This window comes from Bubalus kerabau, chromosome 4 (assembly GCF_029407905.1).
Source record: "Bubalus kerabau isolate K-KA32 ecotype Philippines breed swamp buffalo chromosome 4, PCC_UOA_SB_1v2, whole genome shotgun sequence".
Lineage (NCBI taxonomy): Eukaryota > Metazoa > Chordata > Mammalia > Artiodactyla > Bovidae > Bubalus > Bubalus kerabau.
Window position 1 is genome coordinate 112,804,108 of NC_073627.1, and position 21,415 is coordinate 112,825,522.

Sequence of the window (21,415 nt, forward strand, 5' to 3'; positions counted from 1 at the left end):
GAAGCACAAGCTAGAATCAAGATTGCCGGGAAAAATATCGATAACCTCAGAAACACAGATGACTTCACCCTTATGGCAGAAAGGGAAGAAGAACTAAAGAGCCTCTTGATGAAAGTGAAAGAGGAAAGAGAAAAAGTTGGCTTAAAATTCAACATTCAGAAAACTAAGATCATGGCATCTGGTCCCATCACTTCATGGAAAATAGATGGGGAAACAGTGCAAACAGTGACAGACTTATTTCTGGGGCTCCGAAATGACTGCAGATGGTGACAGCAGCCATGAAATTAAAAGACACTTGCGCCTCGGAAGAAAAGTTATGACCAACCTGGACAGCATATTAAAAAGCAGAGACATTACTGTACCAACAAAGGTCCATCTAGTCAAAGCTTTGGTTTTTCCAGTGGTCATGTATGTATGTGAGAGTTGGACTATAAAGAAAGCTGATCATCAAAGAATTGATGGTTTTGAACTGTGGTGTTGGAGAAGACTCTTGAGAGTCCCTTGGCCTGTAAGGAGATCTAACTAGCCCATCCTAAAGAAAGTCAGTCCTGAAAATTCATTGGAAGGACTGATGCTGAAGCTGAAACTCCAATACTTTGGCCACCTGATGCGAAGAACCAACTCATTGGAAAAGACCCTGATGCTGGGAAAGATTGAAGGCAGGAGGAGAAGGGGACGACAGTGGATGAGATAGTTGAATGGCATCACTGATGTGATGGACTGAGTTTGAGCAGGCTCCGGGAGTTGGTGATGGACAGGGAAGCCTGGCATGCTGCAGTCCAAGGGGTCACAAAGAGTTGGACCCAACTGAGCAACTGAACTGAACTGATAGTGATGACTGCAATATTACATAGAAAATATTTTTCATTATATTAGTAAATGATTGGATCTGATTGAGCTATGAGACCCATTTCTTTACATATTTATATATACAAACTTATCTAAATGAAATTTATTTACACCAAGAGAAATTGTATATTTACAGAAATTGTATATCTATAGAAATCCTCAGGAAAATTCTTTCATAAAATCTGTAACTACAAATGAATGCATCTTTGTGTTGTGTGCTCCTGAATGCTTGCTGATTTTTAAAGTTGAGATAAGCAGAGTGCTGGTGAGTCTTTTGGTAATATCATTGGATAGTCAATACTCCTTCATTCTAGCTAATAAACTGGTAACAGAGTGAACTGTTTTAATTCTTATCCAGAGGTCTGATGGCTTCAGTTCCTGAGGATGAAGTGATATTTCTTTATGAGATAAACAACTGGGGGAGGGTAATATGCCACATGTGTTAAACTGCTCTATATAATGATTTGCTCATACTCATTCAATGCATCTTTACACCTCAAGAAGGCACATCTGAAGATATTCACCTCTGAAAGCATTAGGACTTACATTTTCCAAGAACGGTATTTTATTTTATTAACATCGTTAAGTGGCTTCTCATCAAAAGTGGATGAATGGCTGAAATTATGGAAACAAACTTACAAGGTGGCTAAAACTTCATAATCACATTTTCTAGTTAAAGTACAAGACACTCATTAATGCACCAAGTGTTGCTCTCAGATCTTTGCACATATTCATTCACTTAATTCCTACCACAACAGTATCACATCAGTGCTATTATTAATCCTGCTCTACAGATGATGAAACTGAAGTTAGGGAGGGCGTTCGAGTGTATGTAGCAAAGTAGGGACTTGAACCCAGGCAGCCTGGCTTAGAGTATGAGCTCTTGACCCCCTGGCTGTCCCTTATCTGTACTTGTTTAGTTGTAACCTTTCAAGCAGGTACCTCCACTGTCCACATGAATTCTATCCATCTAGATTTTTGTATCTATTCATGATCTGAATTTTGTACATTGAGAAAAGTTTCCTCTTACTTCATATGCTTTTATTCAAAAATAAGTTATTTTTATGATAATGATAAATTGGTATTTACATTATAGGAATTTCACTTAGAATTTCTATCCCTTAAAAATTTTTTTTTATATTTTAATTAATTACATAAATACTTCTAAATACACAAACTCATTAAATTAAGATCTTTGTGTGATTACTGACTGCCAGGTGCCATGGTAAGTGTACATGCATCATCATATTTAATCATTCCAACATTCACAGGGTATTTTACAGAAACGAAATCTGAGAATCAAAAGGGTAAAAAAATTTTCCCTGGTTTCAGTATCCAGAAAGTTGTCCCCTTAGAAATTATACACTAAAAACTCTATTTATAATAACCAAAACATGGAAGTAATCTGAGTGCCCATCAACAGATGATTGGCTTAAGAAGATGTGGTGTATGTATGCATGTAAAACAGAGTCTTACTCAGCCACAAAAAAGAAATATTGCCATTTGTAGCAATATTGGCTAGACCTAGAGATTATTATGCTTAGTGAATTAAGTCATACAGAAAGACAAATATGTATAAGTACTATATGACAATACTTCTATGTGAAGTCTAAATGAATCTGTATACAAAACAGAAATTCAAAGACACAGCAAACAAACTTAAGGTTATTAGCAAAGGGGAGAGTGAGGGGGAAAGCAACAAATTAGGAGTATGGGATTAACAGTTACAGCTACTATATATAAAATACACAATAAGCAACAAGGATTTGCTCTGTAGCACAGAGAATTATACCCAACATCTTGTAATAACATGTAATATAATCTGCAAATAAAATAAATCACCTGCAACTAACACAACATTGTAAATAAAATATAGCTCAATTTTTTAAATTACAGACTTCTTACTATTTTGGGGATCATTATGGGTTTGTAATGATCATTATGGACAGAAATGGTATGGACCTAACAGAAGCAGAAGATATTAAGAAGAGGTGGCAAGAATACACAGAAGAACTGTACAAAAAAGATCTCCGCGACCCAGATAATCACGATGGTGTGATCACTCACCTACAGCCAGACATCCTAGAATGCAAAGTCAAGTGAGCCTTAAGAAGCATCACTACAAACAAAGCTAGTGGAGGTGATGGAATTCCAGTTGAGCTATTTCAAATCCTGAAAGATGATGCTGTGAAAGTGCTGCACTCAAAGTGCCAGGAAATTTGGAAAACTCAGCAGTGGCCACAGGACTGGAAAAGGTCAGTTTTCATTCCAAGCCCAAAGAAAGGCCATGCCAAAGAATGCTCAAACTACCGCACGATTGCACTGGTGAGTGCAATTACTTTACACGCTAGCAAAGTAATGCTCAAAATTCTCCAAGCCACGTTTCAGCAGTACCTGAACCGTGAACTTCCAGATGTTCAAGCTGCATTTAGATATGGCAGAGGAACCAGAAATCAAATTGCCAGCATCTACTGGATCATTGAAAAATCAAGAGAATACCAGAAAAACATTTACCTCTGCTTTATTGAGTATTCCAAAGCCTTTGACTGTATGGATCACAACAAATTGTGGAAAATTCTTAAAGAGATGGGAATACCAGACCACCTGACCTGCCTCTTGAGAAACCTGTATGCAGGTCAAGAAGCAACAGTTAGAACTGGACTTGGAACAACAGACTGGTTCTAATTGGAAAGGAGTATGAAAAGGCGTATATTGTCACCCTGCTTATTTAACTTCTATGCAGAGTACATCATGAGAAATGTCAGGCTGGGTGAAGCACAAGCTGGAATCAAGATTGCTCCGAGAAATATCAATAAGCTCAGATATGCAGATAACATCTACCTTATGGCAGAAAGTGAAGAGGAACTAAAGAGCCTCTTGATGAAAGTGAAAGAGGACAGTGGAAAAAACTGGCTTAAAACTCAACATTCAGAAAACTAAGATCATAGCATCTGGTCCCATCACTTCATGGCAAATAGATGGGGAAACAATGGAAACAATGACAGACTTTATTTTTCTTGGCTCCAAAATGACTGCAGATAGTGACTGCAGCCATGAAATTAATAGACGCTTGCTCCTTGGAAGAAAAGTTATGACCAACCTAGACAGCATATTCAAAAGCAGAGACATTACTTTGCTGACAAAGGTCTGTCTAGTTGAAGCTATGGTTTTTCCAATTTATAGATGTGAAATTTGGACTATAAAGAAAGCTGAGCACCAAAGAATCGATGCTTTTGAACTGTGGTATTGGAGAAGACTCTTGAGAGTCCCTTGGACTGCAAGGAGATCCAACCAGTCCATCCTAAAGGAAATCAGTCCTGAATATTCATTGGAAGGACTGATGCTAAAGCTTAGGCTCCAATACGTTGGCCACCTGATGTGAAGAACTGACTCGTTTGAAAAGACCCTGATGCTGGGAAAGATTGAAGGCAGGAGGAGGAGATGACAGAGGATGAGATGGGTGGATGGCATCATGGACTTGATGGAGATGAGTTTGAGCAAGCTCCAGGAGATGGTGAAGGACAGGGAAGCCTGGCATGCTGCAGTCCATAGGGTCACAAGGAGTTGACAGGACTGAGTGACTGAACTGAACTGAACTGATGGATTTGTAAACTTATTTCCTGTTGACAGTAATTTTAGTTGGGTACCTGATTTCCTCAGTTTTATTTTAAAACTACATTTATAAGAACTAATGGTTTTAAGGAAAACCGCAAAAAACTAAAAATCCCTATAATCCTACATTTAACACTCACTAGCATTGTCTTCGGAGAAGGCAATGGCACCTCACTCCAGTATTCTTGCCTGGAAAATCCCATGGACAGAGGAGCCTGGTAACCTGCAGTCCATGGGGTTGCTAAGAGTCGGACACGACTGAGCTACTTCACTTTCACTTTTCATTTTCATGCCTTGGAGAAGGAAATGGCAACCCACTCCAGTGTTCTTGTCTGGAGAATCCCAGGGATGGGGGAGCCTGGTGGGCTGCTGTCTATGGGGTCGCACAGAGTCAGACACGACTGAAGCGACTTAGCAGCAGCATTGTCTTATTTCTCTTCTTTTTAAAACTATTATAATTTTGATTTCACTTAACATTATGTCATGTTTTATAAGTATCATTTTTAATAACTGCATCTTATTTCATTTACTTGTCACTATAATTTAGTTAACTTCCTTCCAAATATCCAGACTTAGTTTGCTTACAATTAAAAATACTTTTAAAAAGTTACAGTAATCAAATCTATGAGTATTTTTTCTTCTTTGTGGTTAATTGTATCAAAATTAAATTTTAAAAATGAACAGGAGATGGTGTGGTCAAAAGACTGTCTATTTTGCTTGAAATTTATTTCCAAGAGCACGAGAAAGAAAAGTTCCAAAAGATAAGACTATTTCTGGGCTTATCTCAATCTATTTCATCTTTCAATTCTTTGAGCCACAATTCTCAAGACATTTAACACAGATTTCTGTGAAACTGTCCGTTAACATGTATATGTTTGTGAGGACACAGTCCTTAGGCTAAGTGATCTTATTTACCTCTCTATACTCCAGAGCACTTAAGATTGTTCTGCATAGAGGAGATAAGCAAAGCTGTATGTTAATTTTGTCATAATCGCAGTGAGTCCAGAAATAACATGCTGTGGATGTGTACAAGGGCCACAGAACCAGACAAGGAAATACCTCAGATCTCAAAGACGCAACCCTCTTCCCTGCTCTAAGTCGAACTATTCACTACCCTTGTTCTGCCTCACACAGTTAATGCTATTACCTCTGATTCCATTCCTAAGATTCTGAAGTAGCAAAAGTGATAAAGGGTTAAGAGCTGAATAAGAAAACGACATTGTGGGCTGGTGTGCTCTGTCTAGAGGGTGGAGACGAGAATGCATTCTGACAAAAGTGGCCTCCACCTCTTACCTTCGCAGCTGTCTGAGATTACCAGGAAACGAAAGAGTGAGTGCTATTTCTGTAGTCGCGTTAAGGAGCCCAAAGGGAAGTCCTCGCATCAGCATAGGAATAGCCCTCCTCTTAGAAGAGAATAACAGATGAGACTGACAGTGGATGAGTCTACGCCACGTGCAGTCTCTATGTGAGATTTACATTCACTTATTTGATCCTTACAAAACCCCTATGAGGTAAGAACCACTATCACCCAGATTGCAGATAAGGAAACTGAGGCTAGGAAAGTTTGAGTGACTTGTTCAAGGCAGCCCTTGAATGGAGCGTGAGGAAGAACCTAGACATGTGTACTTCCGAGCTGCACACATAACCGTCACATCTCTCGGCCTTTCCCTGAAGCTTCATTTCTGCCTCCCTTTCTTCCCAATTATAAAAGTATTCCCTCTTCTAGCTTTTGTGTCCCAAAGCAGAGATTTCTATGAGAAGGTTCGAAATCCATTTAATGCCAAATTAAAAAAAATTCTTAGAAGCATGTTGGTTGTGTGTGTGTGGGTGTAACATTTCTCATTAAGACTGGAGAAAGAATGTTTAAATCTTACCACAAGGTGCTTTAACAAAGAGACACATTTAATTTGGATGAGAGCAAAGAAAGATATTTTTATAATACGAAACACCCACTTGGCTATCTTAAATCTAAGTGTGGGATCTTTATTATTTCAATACGAATTAAGGGAAAAGATGAATTATAACTTTTCTGACACAAAGAAAAAATATAAAGATTAATAAAGTCACTCATATATTACTTATAAAATATCTATCTAAAATGTAAAAAATTATTTTTTAATTTTAAAGTTTCTTTGAGGGTAATGATACCGAGATGTTTTACAGTAGTCACAGAGAGGGTTATCTTCAGTTCAGTTCAGTTCAGTCGCTCAGTCGTGTCCAACTCTTTGCGACCCCATGAATCACAGCACGCCAGGCCTCCCTGTCCATCACCAACTCCTGGAGTTCACCCAGACTCATGTCCATCGAGTCAGTGATGCCATCCAGCCATCTCATCCTCTGTCGTCCCCTTCTCCTCCTGCCCCCAATCCCTCCCAGCATCAGAGTCTTTTCCAATGAGTCAACTCTTCGCATGAGGTGGCCAAAGTACTCGAGTTTCAGCTTCAGCATCATTCCTTCCAAAGAAATCCCAGGGCTGATCTCCTTCAGAATGGACTGGTTGGATCTCCTTGCAGTCCAAGGGACTCTCAAGACTCTTCTCCAACACCACAGTTCAAAAGCATCAATTCTTCGGCGCTCAGCCTTCTTCACAGTCCAACTCTCACATCCATACATGACCACAGGAAAAACCACAGCCTTGACTAGACGGACCTTTGTTGGCAAAGTAATGTCTCTGCTTTTGAATATGCTCTCTGGGTTGGACATAACTTTCCTTCCAAGGAGTAAGCGTTTTTTAATTTCATGGCTGCAGTCACCATCTGCAGTGATTTTGGAGCCCAGAAAAATAAAGTCTGACACTGTTTCTACTGTTTCCCCATCTATTTCCCATGAAGTGATGGGACCGGATGCCATGATCTTCGTTTTCTGAACGTTGAGCTTTAAGCCAACTTTTTCACTCTCCATTTTCACTTTCATCAAGAGGCTTTTTAGTTCCTCTTCACTTTCTGCCATAAGGGTGGTATCATCTGCATATCTGAGGTTATTGATATTTCTCCTGGCAATCTTGATTCCAGCTTGTGTTTCTTCCAGTCCAGCGTTTCTCATGATGTACTCTGCATAGGGTTATCTTACTGACATTAATTTCCTTATGCAGTTTATTAAACTTGTTTTCTCTTATATCCTTTAGATGAATCATTTGGATAAGAGATGGAACTATAAATTAGTAAGACTGATTTTTAAAATCCTCTTTGAAATGGGTGACACTTGGGGATGTATAAGTGAACATATGTGCAAAGTAGCTATTGCTTTATTGTCCTACCTGAGTACATATATCAAGTTAACCAAGTTCAAGACATCCTTGATTCCAGTTTCAATAATTTTCTAATCCCTCCTCATCCACCTCATACATTTTCAAACATCTGTTTTTAAAAGATGTTCAAGCCTCTTTTATTAATAATTGTTTTTACTCCTCCATAATATGTGACTAGGGCTATTCATAATACTAGAACAAATGCTCAAGCATCAGGAACAAATCCCCTTGGTATTAAATAGCAAAAATAAACATCTTTTGTGTATTCGCATTTTCCTTTCTAATGTCCAACAGTTGACTATTTACTGTTTGGCTATTTACTGTTGCAGTTCTTCCCTTACACCATCACCTTTCCTAACCAGAGACCATTCTTTCTCTCTCACCTCTTTTTATCCCCATATTTTATTTTTTATATGATATTATACATGTTTTGGAGAAGGCAATGGCAACCCACTCCAGTACTCTTGCCTGGAAAATCCCATGGACGGAGGGGCCTGGTGGGCTGCAGTCCATGGGGTCGCTAGGAGTCAGACACGACTGAGCGACTTTACTTTATTTTTTCACTTTCATGCAGTGGAGAAGGAAATGGCAACCCACTCCAGTGTTCTTGCCTGGAGAATCCCAGGGATGGGGGAGCCTGGTGGGCTTCCGTCTATGGGGTCGCACAGAGTCGGACATGACTGAAGCGACTTAGCAGCAGCAGCAGCATACATGTTTTAATGCCATTCTCCCAAATCATGCCCCTCCTCCCTCTCCCACAGAGTCCAAAAGACTGTTCTATACATTTGTGTCTCTTTTGCTGTCTTGCACACAGGGTTGTTGTTACCATCTAAATTCTATATATATGCGTTAGTATACTGTATTGGTGTTTTTCTTTCTGGCTTACTTCACTCTGTATAATAGGCTCCAGTTTCATCCACCTCATTAGAACTGATTCAAATGTGTTCTTTTTAATGGGTGAGTAATACTCCACTGTGTATATGTACCACAGCTTTCTTATCCCCACATTTTAAATTCAAGTGACCCACTCAATTAAAATTCAAAACTGATGGTTATCATCAACGGATGTCGCACCCTGATTTCTCTCTGAAGATAAGTAACTTATCATATCATTGAGTGTCAACTGTGCTGTGCTTGGACCCTCTCTGGTTAGAGAAAGGGAATTGGTGTCTATCACCAGTGCCAATGCTGTGAGTGCTTGAAGCCTATCAGACTTCTCAAACCTAAGGACTCTACTGCAGCCAAACACAGAATCCTAGGATATTTGGTATTTCCTGGCTATTTTCATAATCTGGCTCTTCTCTTTGCATCCCACTGCACAGTACTAGTGAACAGAAGCTTGTCTGGACCCTTGCCTTCATTTTGTCCTGTTCTCAAAATTATGTTGTCTAGGCACTGAAATCTGGAAAATAATTTATTTGAAGATGTCAACATAGAGGACTGTGAACACAGACTACCCTTGTAATTTTTATATCATGAAAGAATAAAAAAATACTAATCTAAAACAATGTTCCAGTAAGAAAGGACAAAATCATTTTTTAATTGCTGATACAAAAATGCATTGCCCTATTCATATTTTATTCTGCTATCTTCTCTTTCTGTCCTTTTGCCCCTGCAGTAATTCCTTCTAGGAATCCTATCTTTCCTTTTATCTCTCTTTCCCTCCCTTCCTAACTCTCTCCATAAATGGTAGAATGAGCATAGAAGCATATAGTTTTAGTGTGTTCTGTTTTTATTCATGAATAAAGTTTTAATTCTTTGGATATCATGTCCTTATTCCCTGCAAAAAAAAAAAAAAAAAAGTCATGCCAAAAGTCAATTTTAATTCCACATAATTCAAACTTTCAAAAAAAAAGCAAGAAAGCTAACCGTGTCTGTTATTTATAGCAAACTCATTCATGGAGAGGGCCCAAGGAACTGTTCCACCCACCTGGAGCTCGATCTCTCTTCCCCATCCTGGCCTACCTGTCCTTCTCCTCCCCATGTCCCATTCTGGGGACATGACTGCCTTTGCCTGATTACCTTATCCTTTAAAATTCAACTTAAATGTCATCTCCATAGAAAAGCTCTAAGTGCCGGGAGCCGGCATATTGCATATTGAGTGCATGTTGCATATTGAGTGCAGCACTTTCCACAGCATCATCTTTCAGGATCTGAAATAGCTCAACTGGAATTCTATCACTGCCGGGAGCCAGCGTGAGGAATTCCGCCCATGACAAAGGTCATGAGGAAGGAGGCTCGGCATACGCAAAGGCGGGATCGAGCCTCAGGAGTCCCCCTGGAAATTCTCGAGCATCTACCCCGAAAACCAGAGTCTGCCTACTTTCTGCTTTGTGCTTTCACCTACACCTCTGACTTTACGGGGGGCTGTCCCCCACTACCTCTCTCTGAAAAGAGAGTTAGCTTACAGCTCCAGTTAATAATTCCTGGGTGTGACAGTGTTTCAACCTACAAACTCCTTTGGAAATCCTCTAGCCTGCCTGAATGGGTTTTTCCGGCCACATGTGATTGTTCAGAGCCTCCCAACTGTGAGAGGCAGGAGATGTTCTAAACTGCCTAAACACAGATTCCTTTGAGTAGTTAAAAGATTGATTAGAAATTGTATTGGTGAAGGGTTTTTCACTTGTTGGGCCAATGTTTGCTGCTAAGTCTCCATACTCCTTACCTACTGTGTCCTTGGCAGTGTATTGATTGATATAATGGGTGTATAGAAATGTAAAATGCAGCTTTGTCCAATGCTTTTTGGAAGGCTGGCGCCTGACTTTGGAATAATCACCTTTAGAGAAAGATAAGTTTCTTAAAATGTTAACAGGCCTCCTGGCCAGAAGATGATGTCTATCACCTGAACTTTTGCATATGATAAGTTTACAGGAAAAAAGCCTGGCTTGCTGCATGACTCTACCCCTTCCCCCATTATCCTCTATGCATAACTTAAGGTATAAAAACTACTTTGGAAAATAAAGTGCGGGCCTTGTTCACTGAAATTTGGTCTCCCCATGTCGTTCTTTCTTTCACCTTCTGGCTGAATTTTTCCTCTGAGGCGGGGAAGCTCGTCAAGCCTACTAATTTTGCCTGGGCTTCTAAGATCTGACCGGGGAGGCCTTAGTGTCTCCTCTCCTTCGGGAGAACGGGAGGACGCCTGCGGCCTTCGTAGGTGACGTTATACCCTGCTTTGGAATTTTATTCAGCCTCTTTTCTCCACTGAATTTCCTCACTGAGCTATCCTCATTCTATTACTCTTTAAATCTTTGATAAATATTTATAAATAAATAAGTCGCCGATGCCGTCCCCGCTTCGAATACCCTGGATCAGCCGGGGCTGGACCCCGGCACTAAGAGCTCCCATTGAGTTAATACCCTATCCATTATCATATCAGGTGATACGCATATCACCTCTGAATACTACTTTATGGTATTTATTAAAAAGATAGTACACAAATTATTCATGTTATCCATTCCATTCCAATCATTCAGTCTTCCATTCTAGACTGGAAGCAACATGGGGACAATATACTTGTGTCTCATTCATCACTGTACCCAGCGCAGTGGCTGCCCATGAGGAGAGCTTGGTAGATGATTGTTGAATTAATGAATAAACACACACACACAGAGAAAAGTAAACAGATGATGACTTCCCCAAATACTGTGTACTGAAGCTCCTTCTTGTCACAGAGACATTCAAAAGTCCCAGGGAAGCTCTTCAGTCAGAGTCCACTTCATCATCTCTGCCAGTCTTCCCTCAGAGGACCTCAAACTCCACAGCCTGTATCCCGTTTTAAAAGTCAAGGCTCACTCTTTCTGTGTGGTTATTAATCATATTTACTTTTTAGAATGCCCAGAGGTCTGAGTTGGCATTTGTTTACTGTCACATAATCTAAACAACTGTACACAACAGAAGATGGACTTGCAAGTATCATGTTTGCTAATTTCCCAGTGGGTGATACATGATGAGAACAATTGCCACATAAGATAAACCTCTATCTTCCTGAGTGTTGCTACGAAAGCTTCCAGTGTGTACAAGAAAAGTCAGGAATTACTGTCCATCTCAGTATATTTAAAATCCTTTGAGATCAGTCACCCTGAAGTTGTTCCTTTTCTTAAAGCTGTTACAAGATTCTAATGAACAAAGACACAGAAGCATATTTGCTTGGAAACACTTGAAACACTTTACACTGATTACTTAAAATGGCTTTGAGCTGACTGGTTAAGATAAATATTTATGAGCCTACGATATAGTTCAGAGACTATGAACTGAGTTATATCATTAAGCAATTATGGTACTTAGAACCAAATGCTCTTTGCAGAAGCCTGAATGTCCTAGAATGGGTTTATGGTGGACGTGGACACAGACCTGCTTACAGAGATCAGAGAAGGCTTCCCAGGGGAAGTGATATTCATACTGAATACTGAAAGAGAAATATAAATTCACAAGAGAGGTAAGGTTAGAGGACCTCTCAGCCAGAGCAAACCACATGAACAAAGGAGGGGAGACAGCCAAGTATATGGTATACTTATTGGTGACTAAGAGGTTAGAGGACCTCTCAGCCAGAGCAAACCTCATGAACAAAGGAGGGGAGACAGCCAAGTATACGGTATACTTATTGGTGACTAAGAGCATGGGGTGTAGGGTGTGGGCACAGGTGGAGAGTGAACCAAGATGGAGATATTCAGTTCTACAATGCAGATACATGTCAACTGTTTGAAATACTTAAATAATAAAGACACACACAGTGTAGTACATTTGTATTTGAAGAGTACAAATATATGGTACATTATATGCAAGTCTCTGTATGAAAGTCAAATGTTCCTGTTCTTAAGTAAAAAGAAGGAAATGTAAGCAGTGAAGAGATAGGAAGGTCACATCAAACCACCAGGCCTGGAGCAAAGGTTAATTTTGAGTACAGGATCAAGATGAGAGACTATGAACATTTTTATGTACATAAAATACATTCTATTATTGCTAAAATGTTTTGAGGGCCATGGCAGGTAGCTAAGAGAGAAACTGAATACATCCCTCCCTTCCAGTCAGTGAACCATAGCCAGAATCTTAGCACCCGCACAAAGCAACAGAGCAGAACAATCTCATTTAAAATAAAAGGCTGCATTCTCTCTGGAGGTTAGAACCTCCTTATTAAGGGCAAGATTCATCATTGGACAGTGAGCTGAGAGGGTGGGACATGGTGTCAAGGGAAGAAAGAGCTTATGCCTGTGTCAAGGGAAGAAAGAGCTATTCTTTAATGCCTGAAGTGAATTTTCTAAAAATGAGTTAAACCCTGCCTCTTAACAGCATGAAAAAGAACTGGAGGAATAGGAGTGAGTGACGTTCTATATGGCAAACAAAGGGGAGAACACCCAACTGTTTGAGCAGGAATTAAACCTGATACTTGAAACATTTATAAAATACCTCAATAGGTATATTCCTTCCTGAAATTCCCTGTAGGTTTTGGTTCCTATAAATGATCAGGGCAAAAGTATAGCCTCTTTCTGGTGACAGAATAGGGGGAGAGGGCTGATTCACAGAAGCCCATACTTAACATTTAAATCCCTGGATTGATTTTGTTTTATTACTCAACAGAGTACAGTAGAATAAATATTTATACTTTACATCTTTGATGCATTTGCACAGTATGACCATCAAGAATCAAAGTCAAAAGTATTAAACTCATTCTCTTTAGCATTACAGTTTTTCAGGTCCAGTTAATTTCTTAGAAGTGTACTTTTGTTCAACACGACTGAACTGAACTGGACTGCTTAACATCTCCCGCAACAGCTTCTCCTCATACTCAGAATATATTCCAAGCTGCTGTGAGGTCCTGTGTAATCTGGCCCTTGCTCTTTGGACTCATCCTATGCAACATTTCTGATGACTCAAACCAAGCTTGTATCTATTCCTTGAAAACACAAACTATTCCTTGTCTCAGTGTCATATGAACTGTTGTTCCCACCATCTGAGACGCCCTCCCCCAAAGTATTCACTTAACAGATCTTTTCTAATTATTCTGGCCTTAGTTCAACTATCTCTTCCTGTGGTAGTCAGCTTCCAAAATGTCCCCTCAACCCTCAAAGGATCCTCACTTCCTGGAATTCACACCTTTCCAGTGGTTTCCTCCTACCTTGCACCAGTATTAAATTGTGTGGCAATGCATAAAAGTGATATCACAAGACTTCCAAGGCTAATAAAAATATTGTTCTCTGATTTACCCTCCTGGATCATTTGTTTGGGGAAAAATCAATTAATGTATCAGGAGAACACTCGTATGTTCCTATAGAAAGATGGGTGGGGGAAGGAACCGAGGCCTCCTGCCAGCAATAGTGGGAATGAGTTATCTTGGAAGATTCTCCAGCCCCAGTCAAGTTTTCAGAAGCCTGCCAACTCCTAAGAGGCCCTGAGATAGAACTACCCATTTAAGTCAGTACTGAACTCCTATATAACAAAAATCACATGATATAATAAATGCTTTTAAGCTGTTAGATGTGGGTTAATTTGTTATACATATTATGCTTTCTCATATACATCTCTCCTGACATGTAATCTAAATCCTACATATTTCAAGACTCTGTCACATTTTATGAAATTACTCCATTTTATTTTCTTTCTCATACTTATCTCCTTAGCTTATTATATTGCCCTTTTTAATTTTGTTTAGTGTCTGTCTCCTCACCGCTGAAATGTAAGCTTTTTGAAGGCAGAAATTTTGTCTGTCTGATTCATCAATGTTTATTCCCAGAATGGGGTCAACTAGAATAGATGCTCAACAGATATCTTTAAAGAGAATAACTTAGCATTCTGTGAAAAATTGATTTCACTTTTTCTCCAAGGAATAAAAGAGATTGGTGAGTTGAATCCTTCTCCCAACCTGTGCGATGGCTCAGATTTCATGCAAGAGTAAGAAGTACTTGTACCCAGTAAAAAAAAAAGGAAACAAGGGTACTCAGTAATCCCTTGGGCAAAACTGCATGTTCTGAACTGCAGAAAGGGTAAAAAAAAAAGTTCTATTTTGTTTTGCATGATATCCCCTATCATGATTCTAGGACAGAGAATATGGAGATATAGCAGAAATGTACAGGATGTAGAGAAGAGGATTTTTTTTTAAGCAAGAACCAACTGGGGAAAATATTAGAGGACCAGAATTAAGGTAGGAGAGATGGTCACCAGAAAAAAAAAGAGAGAGAGAGAGAGAAAGAAAAAGATCATGAGGTGGAAAGCAATGCAAACAAATGTAATAGAGGTAATCTTTTTATTGTCTTTAGACCACCTAAGCAATTTGCATCCAAGTTGTTCAAAGCCATTTCAAAGAGCCAGGGCAGGGACAACTGATCTCTATTCAGCCATTTCTGTTAAATAGAACATAATTTTTTTTTAACATTTCTACATAAGTATCTGGTTTGAGACTTAATAAGTATGTATTAGGTATGGCATATATAATTCCAAGACCAAAAATAGGAGTAAAAGATCTACATACATCCAGCATGCATGTACACACAAATAGCATGCACTTTCATGTGTTTTCCCCCCAAATTTTCAGTGGAGAAAACTAGATCTGTTTCTTGGCTTCCTTTCAGAAAGTCCTTTCAGCCTCTCTGGTTTAAGTCCTGCCCATCTGTACAGATCTATACAAAGTCACTGCTGCAGAGGTGTCTGTTTAATCAGAGCTCTCAAAAATGAAGCAACATTATATCCACACACACCCAAAATACTTGCAGTGCGTTTGTGTGTGTGTGACTTCCCAGTAGAGCTGCACTGGAAGTATGATGACATTGGTGTATGTATACAAACACAAACTATCCAATGTGTCAAATTCCAATCAAAATTGGAAGTGGAAATAAAATACAGTTCTCCTAAATTTGATGTGAAAAGTACTTTCCATGTGATTAGGAGAAAAATTATGTAGGAAGTTGAGCTACTGGAAGTTTGAATAAACATATTAACCCTATACTTTACAATAAGTGCTACTAATACAATGAGTCCCAGTTGTCAAATATGAGTATTTTTTCCCTTTTCCTAAAAAAGAGTCAGAGTCACAAAGGGCTCCCAGAGTTACCTGGTTTGATTTGGAAAATGACTAAACTGGCAAACACACCTCTCAGTGAGAGGTGTCACTGCTGACCCCAGCAGCGTGAGACACAAAGTCCCAAACACATGGACCAGAGTCATTTTTCCACTTGATGAACAGTAACTGAAGCTGTCTCCTTCAATCAAAAGACATGAGAGAAGCCCAGTGAACAGGAGTGTGATAGGAGGAAGAAAAGGATAAAGATCTATTCACTCTCTATCCCTGGGGGGCCAAATGAGTGGCTCTCATCCTTTGTCTTGTGAAGAACAGACCACTTATCCCAGCCTTGTTTTGACAGCTGAATCATCTGAAACATAATTTTGGGTAACAGAGAGAATACCTTTTAATTCAAAACTTGGAAAGCTAAGAGTTGTCCTTCAAAGGAATATTGGCAAATGAACCCCACAGATAGTAAACTGAATGAGAGAATATCCTATTCAAACAGTGTCTGGGTATGAAAGAAAAGTGTTTCATTTTTTTCTCTCTCTTCTTCAATTTTCAATGATGAAGACATCAAGAAAGTACAAGTGGTGTAGAAAGAAACTGACATTTCCAAAAGGTGATTCTGCAACCCCATGGACTATACAGTCCATGGAATTCTCCAGGCTATAATACTGGAGTGGGTAGCCTATCTTTTCTCCAGGGGTCTTCCCAATCCAGGGATCAAACCCAGGTATTGCACATTGCAGGCAGATTCTTTACTAGCTGAGCCACCAGGGAAGCCCAAGAATAATGAAGTGAGAAGCCTATCTCTTCTCCAGTGGATCTTCCTGACCCAGGAATTGAACTGGGGTTTCCTGCATTGCAGGCAGAGTTTTTACCAATTGAGCTATCAGGGAAGCCCTAGATATTGACGGCAGGAGGAGAAGTGATGACAGAGGATGAGATGGTTGGATGGTGTCACTGATTCAATGGACATGAATTTGAACAAGCTCCGGGAGATGACAAAGGGCAGGGAAGCCTGTTGTGCTGCACATAGCCTGGTCACAAAGGGTTGGACACGACTGAGAGACTGAACCACAACAAGTTCTAAACAATAACAAAAAATTTTAAGTTACAAATGCAAAATCTTGTACATTGATGTAAGGGGTATAAAAGTAATGAAAGTCTATTCGACAACAGGATGCACAATATGTACTAACCACTTTTCCCAAAGAAATACCAAATATCTATGTACTTCAGTTCAGTTCAGTTCAGTTCAGTAGCTCAGTCATGTCCGACTCTTTGCAACCCCATGAATCGCAGCACGCCAGGCCTCTGGGTCCATCACCAACTCCTGGAGTTCACTCAGACTCATGTCCATCGAGTCAGTGATGCCATCCAGCCATCTCATCCTCTGTCATCCCCTTCTCCTCCTGCCCCCAATCCCTCCCAGCATCAGAGTCTTTTCCAATGAGTCAACTCTTCACATGAGGTGGCCCAAGTACTGGAGTTTCAGCTTTAGTATCATTCCTTCCAAAGAAATCCCAGGGCTGATCTCCTTCAGAATGGACTGGTTGGATCTCCTTGCAGTCCAAGGGACTCTCAAGAGTCTTCTCCAACACCACAGTTCAAAAGCATCAATTCTTCGGCGCTCAGCCTTCTTCACAGTCCACCTCTCACATCCATACATGGCCACAGGAAAAACCATAGCCTTGACTAGATGGACCTTTGTTGGCAAAGTAATGTCTCTGCTTTTGAATATGCTATCTAGGTTGGTCATAACTTTCCTTCCAAGGAGTAAGTGTCTTTTCATTTCATGGCTGCAGTCACCATCTGCAGTGATTTACATGGACATCACCAGATGGTCAACACCGAAATCAGACTGATTATGTTCTTTGCAGCCAAAGATGGAGACGCTCTATACAGTCAACAAAAACAAGACTGGGAGCTGACTGTGGCTCAGATCATGAACTCCTTATTACCAAATTCAGACTTAAATTGAAGAAAGTAGGGAAAACCACTAGCCTATTCAGGTATGACCTAAATCAAATCCCTTATGATTATACAGTGGAAGTGAGAAATAGATTTAAGGGCCTAGATCTGATAGATAGAGTGTCTGATGAACTCTGGACAGAGGTTCCTGACATTGTACAGGAGACAGGGATCAAGACCATTCCCATGGAAAAGAAATGCAAAAAAGCAAAATGGCTGTCTGGGGAGGCCTTACAAATAGCTGTGAAAAGAAGAAAAGTGAAAAGCAAAGGAGAAAAGGAAAGATATAAGCATCTGAATGCAGAGCTCCAAAGAATAGCAAGAAGAAATAAGAAAGCCTTCTTCAGCGATCAATGCAAAGAAATAGAGGAAAACAACAGAATGGGAAAGATTAGAGATCTCTTCAAGAAAATTAGAGATACCAAGGGAACATTTCATGCAAGGATGGGCTTGATAAAGGACAGAAATGGTATGGACCTAACAGAAGCAGAAGTTATTAAGAGGAGGTGGCAAGAATACACAGAAGAATTGTACAAAAAAGATCTTCATGACCCAGATAATCACAATGATGTGATCACTGACCTAGCGCCAGACATCCTGGAATGTGAAGTCAAGTGGGCCTTAGAAAGCATCACTGCGAACAAAGCTAGTGGAGGTGATGGAATTCCAGTTGAGCTATTACAAATCCTGAAAGACGATGCTGTGAAAGTGCTGCACTCAATATGCCAGCAAATGTGGAAAACTCAGCAGTGGCCACAGGACTGGAAAAGGTCAGTTTTCATTCCAATCCCAAAGAAAGGCAAGGCCAAAAAATGCTCACACTACCGCACAATTGCACTCATCTCACATGCTAGTAAAGTAATGCTCAAAATTCTCCAAGCCAGGCTTCAGCAATACGTGAACCGTGAACTTCCTGATGTTCAAGCTGGTTTTAGAAAAGGCAGAGGAACCAGAGATCAAATTGCCAACATCCGCTGGATCATCGAACAAGCAAGAGAGTTCCAGAAAAACATCTATTTCTGCTTTATTGACTATGCCAAAGCCTTTGACTGTGTGGATCACAATAAACTGTGGAAAATTCTGAAAGAGATGGGCATACCAGACCACCTGACCTGCCTCTTGAGAAACCTATATGCAGGTCAGGAAGCAACAGTTAGAACTGGACATGGAACAACAGACTGGTTCCAAATAGGAAAAGGAGTTTGTCAAGGCTGTATATTGTGACCCTGCTTATTTAACTTATATGCAGAGTACATCATGAGAAATGCTGGACTGGAAGAAACACAAGCTGGAATCAAGATTGCCCGGAGAAATATCAATAACCTCAGATATGCAGATGACACCACCCTTATGGCAGAAAGTGAAGAGGAACTAAAAAGCCTCTTAATAAAAGTGAAAGAGGAGAGTGAAATAGTTGGCTTAAAGCTCAACATTCAGAAAACGAAGATCGTGGCATCCGGTCCCATCACTTCATGGGAAATAGATGGGGAAACAGTGGAAACAGTGTCAGACTTTATTTATGTACTTGTATACTTATATGTCAGCTCATTTATTAATTTACTAATTCATCCATGTATTTATTCATTCAATAATTACTTAAGGAGCTTGGGAGATACAAAGATGAAACAGATTCAGAAGTTTATAGTCTCTGATGAAAAGGATAAATGTATTGGTATCCACTAGATCAAGCTCATGTTCCTGAATGTAGTTCATTCCTCAAGACTAATGCTGTGAAATTAGCCCATTTGTAAGAGGAACCACATAAATCATTTATACATTTTCATATTATATATTTTATCATTTTATATGGTCACCTATTTATTATAATGTTATATTATTTATTCATAATTATGCTCTGTATAGAGAGAGTTAAGATGTATGTTTCTAGTATGGCATATAGAGCCAAGATATTAAAATTTATAAGAATTTATAATATAGAAATTGTATTGAAGCATGTTTAATTCTATAACAATCATTTTACACGACCAGATTCCTAAAGATAAAGGGAGAAATGAAAACCCGGTTTGCTCTATGCCCCTCCACTATCAGCCACACGCTCAGTCCCATCTATACAGTTCTTCACCAGTGGCTGCCAGAGCAAAACCACAGTCACTGCACTGTGGCATTGACAACAAACATGACAACACACACTAGAAGGAAGGAAGGCTGGCCCTGCCCCTTGACTTTTCACCACGGAACCTGTTTTTCTGTCTTCTGTTTCCCCTTTCATCTCTTATCACAAGAGCAGGGAGATTGCACTGGCAAGCTAAGTTGATATCAATAAGTGATACTGTGATAAAGTATCATGATGTCCTGCATTTTTCCCTGTTAGGGTTATCATTAAGGATGTCAGTAAAGTTATACATTCAGTTTAAAATTTCAAAAGGAAGACTTTATGTTATTCTGGAAACTTTATAATGTTTACTATTAATCTACTCCCTCAAGTGCCAATTAAGCTGTTGTGCCCGTAATGGGTTTGGAATTCTTGGGGGAGATGATAAATCTCTAAAAAACATTTCAAGTTTCTGCATCTTTTTAATGTTTATGCCTGGAGCAAAGCCTGGTTTACACTGCCCAAGAGACATGTCTGCTAGGCACGATGAAACATATTTTCTAGGGCAACCAACACCCCAGTTACAGCCTACACATTGTTCCCTATGATTTTCCTTCTTGAGTTACCCTGTGTGTCTCAACTATAGATCCTGACAATATAGGATATGCCACCTCTTACCTCTGAGCAATCATTTGAGAATAACATACCCCCATTGATAAAATCCATGCATTTCTTCATCTGTTACCAATGGTTTCTGTACAGTGTTCATCCCCATCCCCTTCCCTGGAGCTGTGAATAAACCATCTCCCTTGTCTGCTATTCACCCAAGTTCCAGGCTGCTCCTGTGACTCAGGGCACTTTCACCAAGATGGGAGTGTGTCAACCAGAGGGGCTTCTACATTTACTATGCCTGGGATCTGACTTCTAAAGCCGCCAATTGGATTTCAGGAGGATGAATGTCTACTACAAAGAAAGCCTTCTTTATATCAGGATCACCAGCACCAAGAATTCTGTTTTTATTTGGGATGGAACTGGGTGGCTTTACTGAGTGAGACTTAAGAGGTTCTGATATATATATATATTACTTCCCTGGTGGCTCAGATGGTAAAGCATCTGTCTATGATGCAGGAGACCCAGGTTCCATCCCTGGGTCAGGAAGATCCCTGGAGAAGGAAATGGCAACCCACTCCAGTACTCTTGCCTAGAAAATCCCATGGGCGGAGGAGCCTGGTGTCCATGGGGTCGCAAAGAGTCAGACACGACTGAGCGACTTCACTTTCACTTTTCATATATATATACACACATGCATATATATATATTCTTTGAATGAGACAGCTGTGTAGTAGAAACACCCTGTTTTCTTTTCATCACTTTCCCTTACCTCGTAAAATATTGGTAAAAGAGTACACCGGGTCCCTCATACATTTACTGAGACAGTTAAATGACACTACATTCATCCTGACACCTTCCCTTTCTCCAAGAAATGCTGCAACTAATTAATGTGTCAATCACTGTGTTGCTCTCTAATTCGGAGAATTTTTGCAAAGGATTTCCTTAAGAAATTGTCCACTGAGAGAACCAGAAAGTGTTCTGATGATATTTTCCTCACTGGAATAAGTGTTATTTTCCCGATTTTACTCTCTACGTAATGGCAATATATGTTAGTCTACAACCTCAAGTGTACAAG

At 39.8% G+C, this 21,415-nt stretch overlaps 1 long non-coding RNA gene across 1 annotated transcript in view; it reads right to left on the minus strand.

The window, feature by feature from the left end:
* LOC129650114 (uncharacterized) overlaps window positions 1–21,415 on the minus strand; it is a 118,461-nt gene that overhangs the window by 23,006 nt on the left and 74,040 nt on the right. The gene's annotated exons all lie outside the window — the stretch shown is intronic.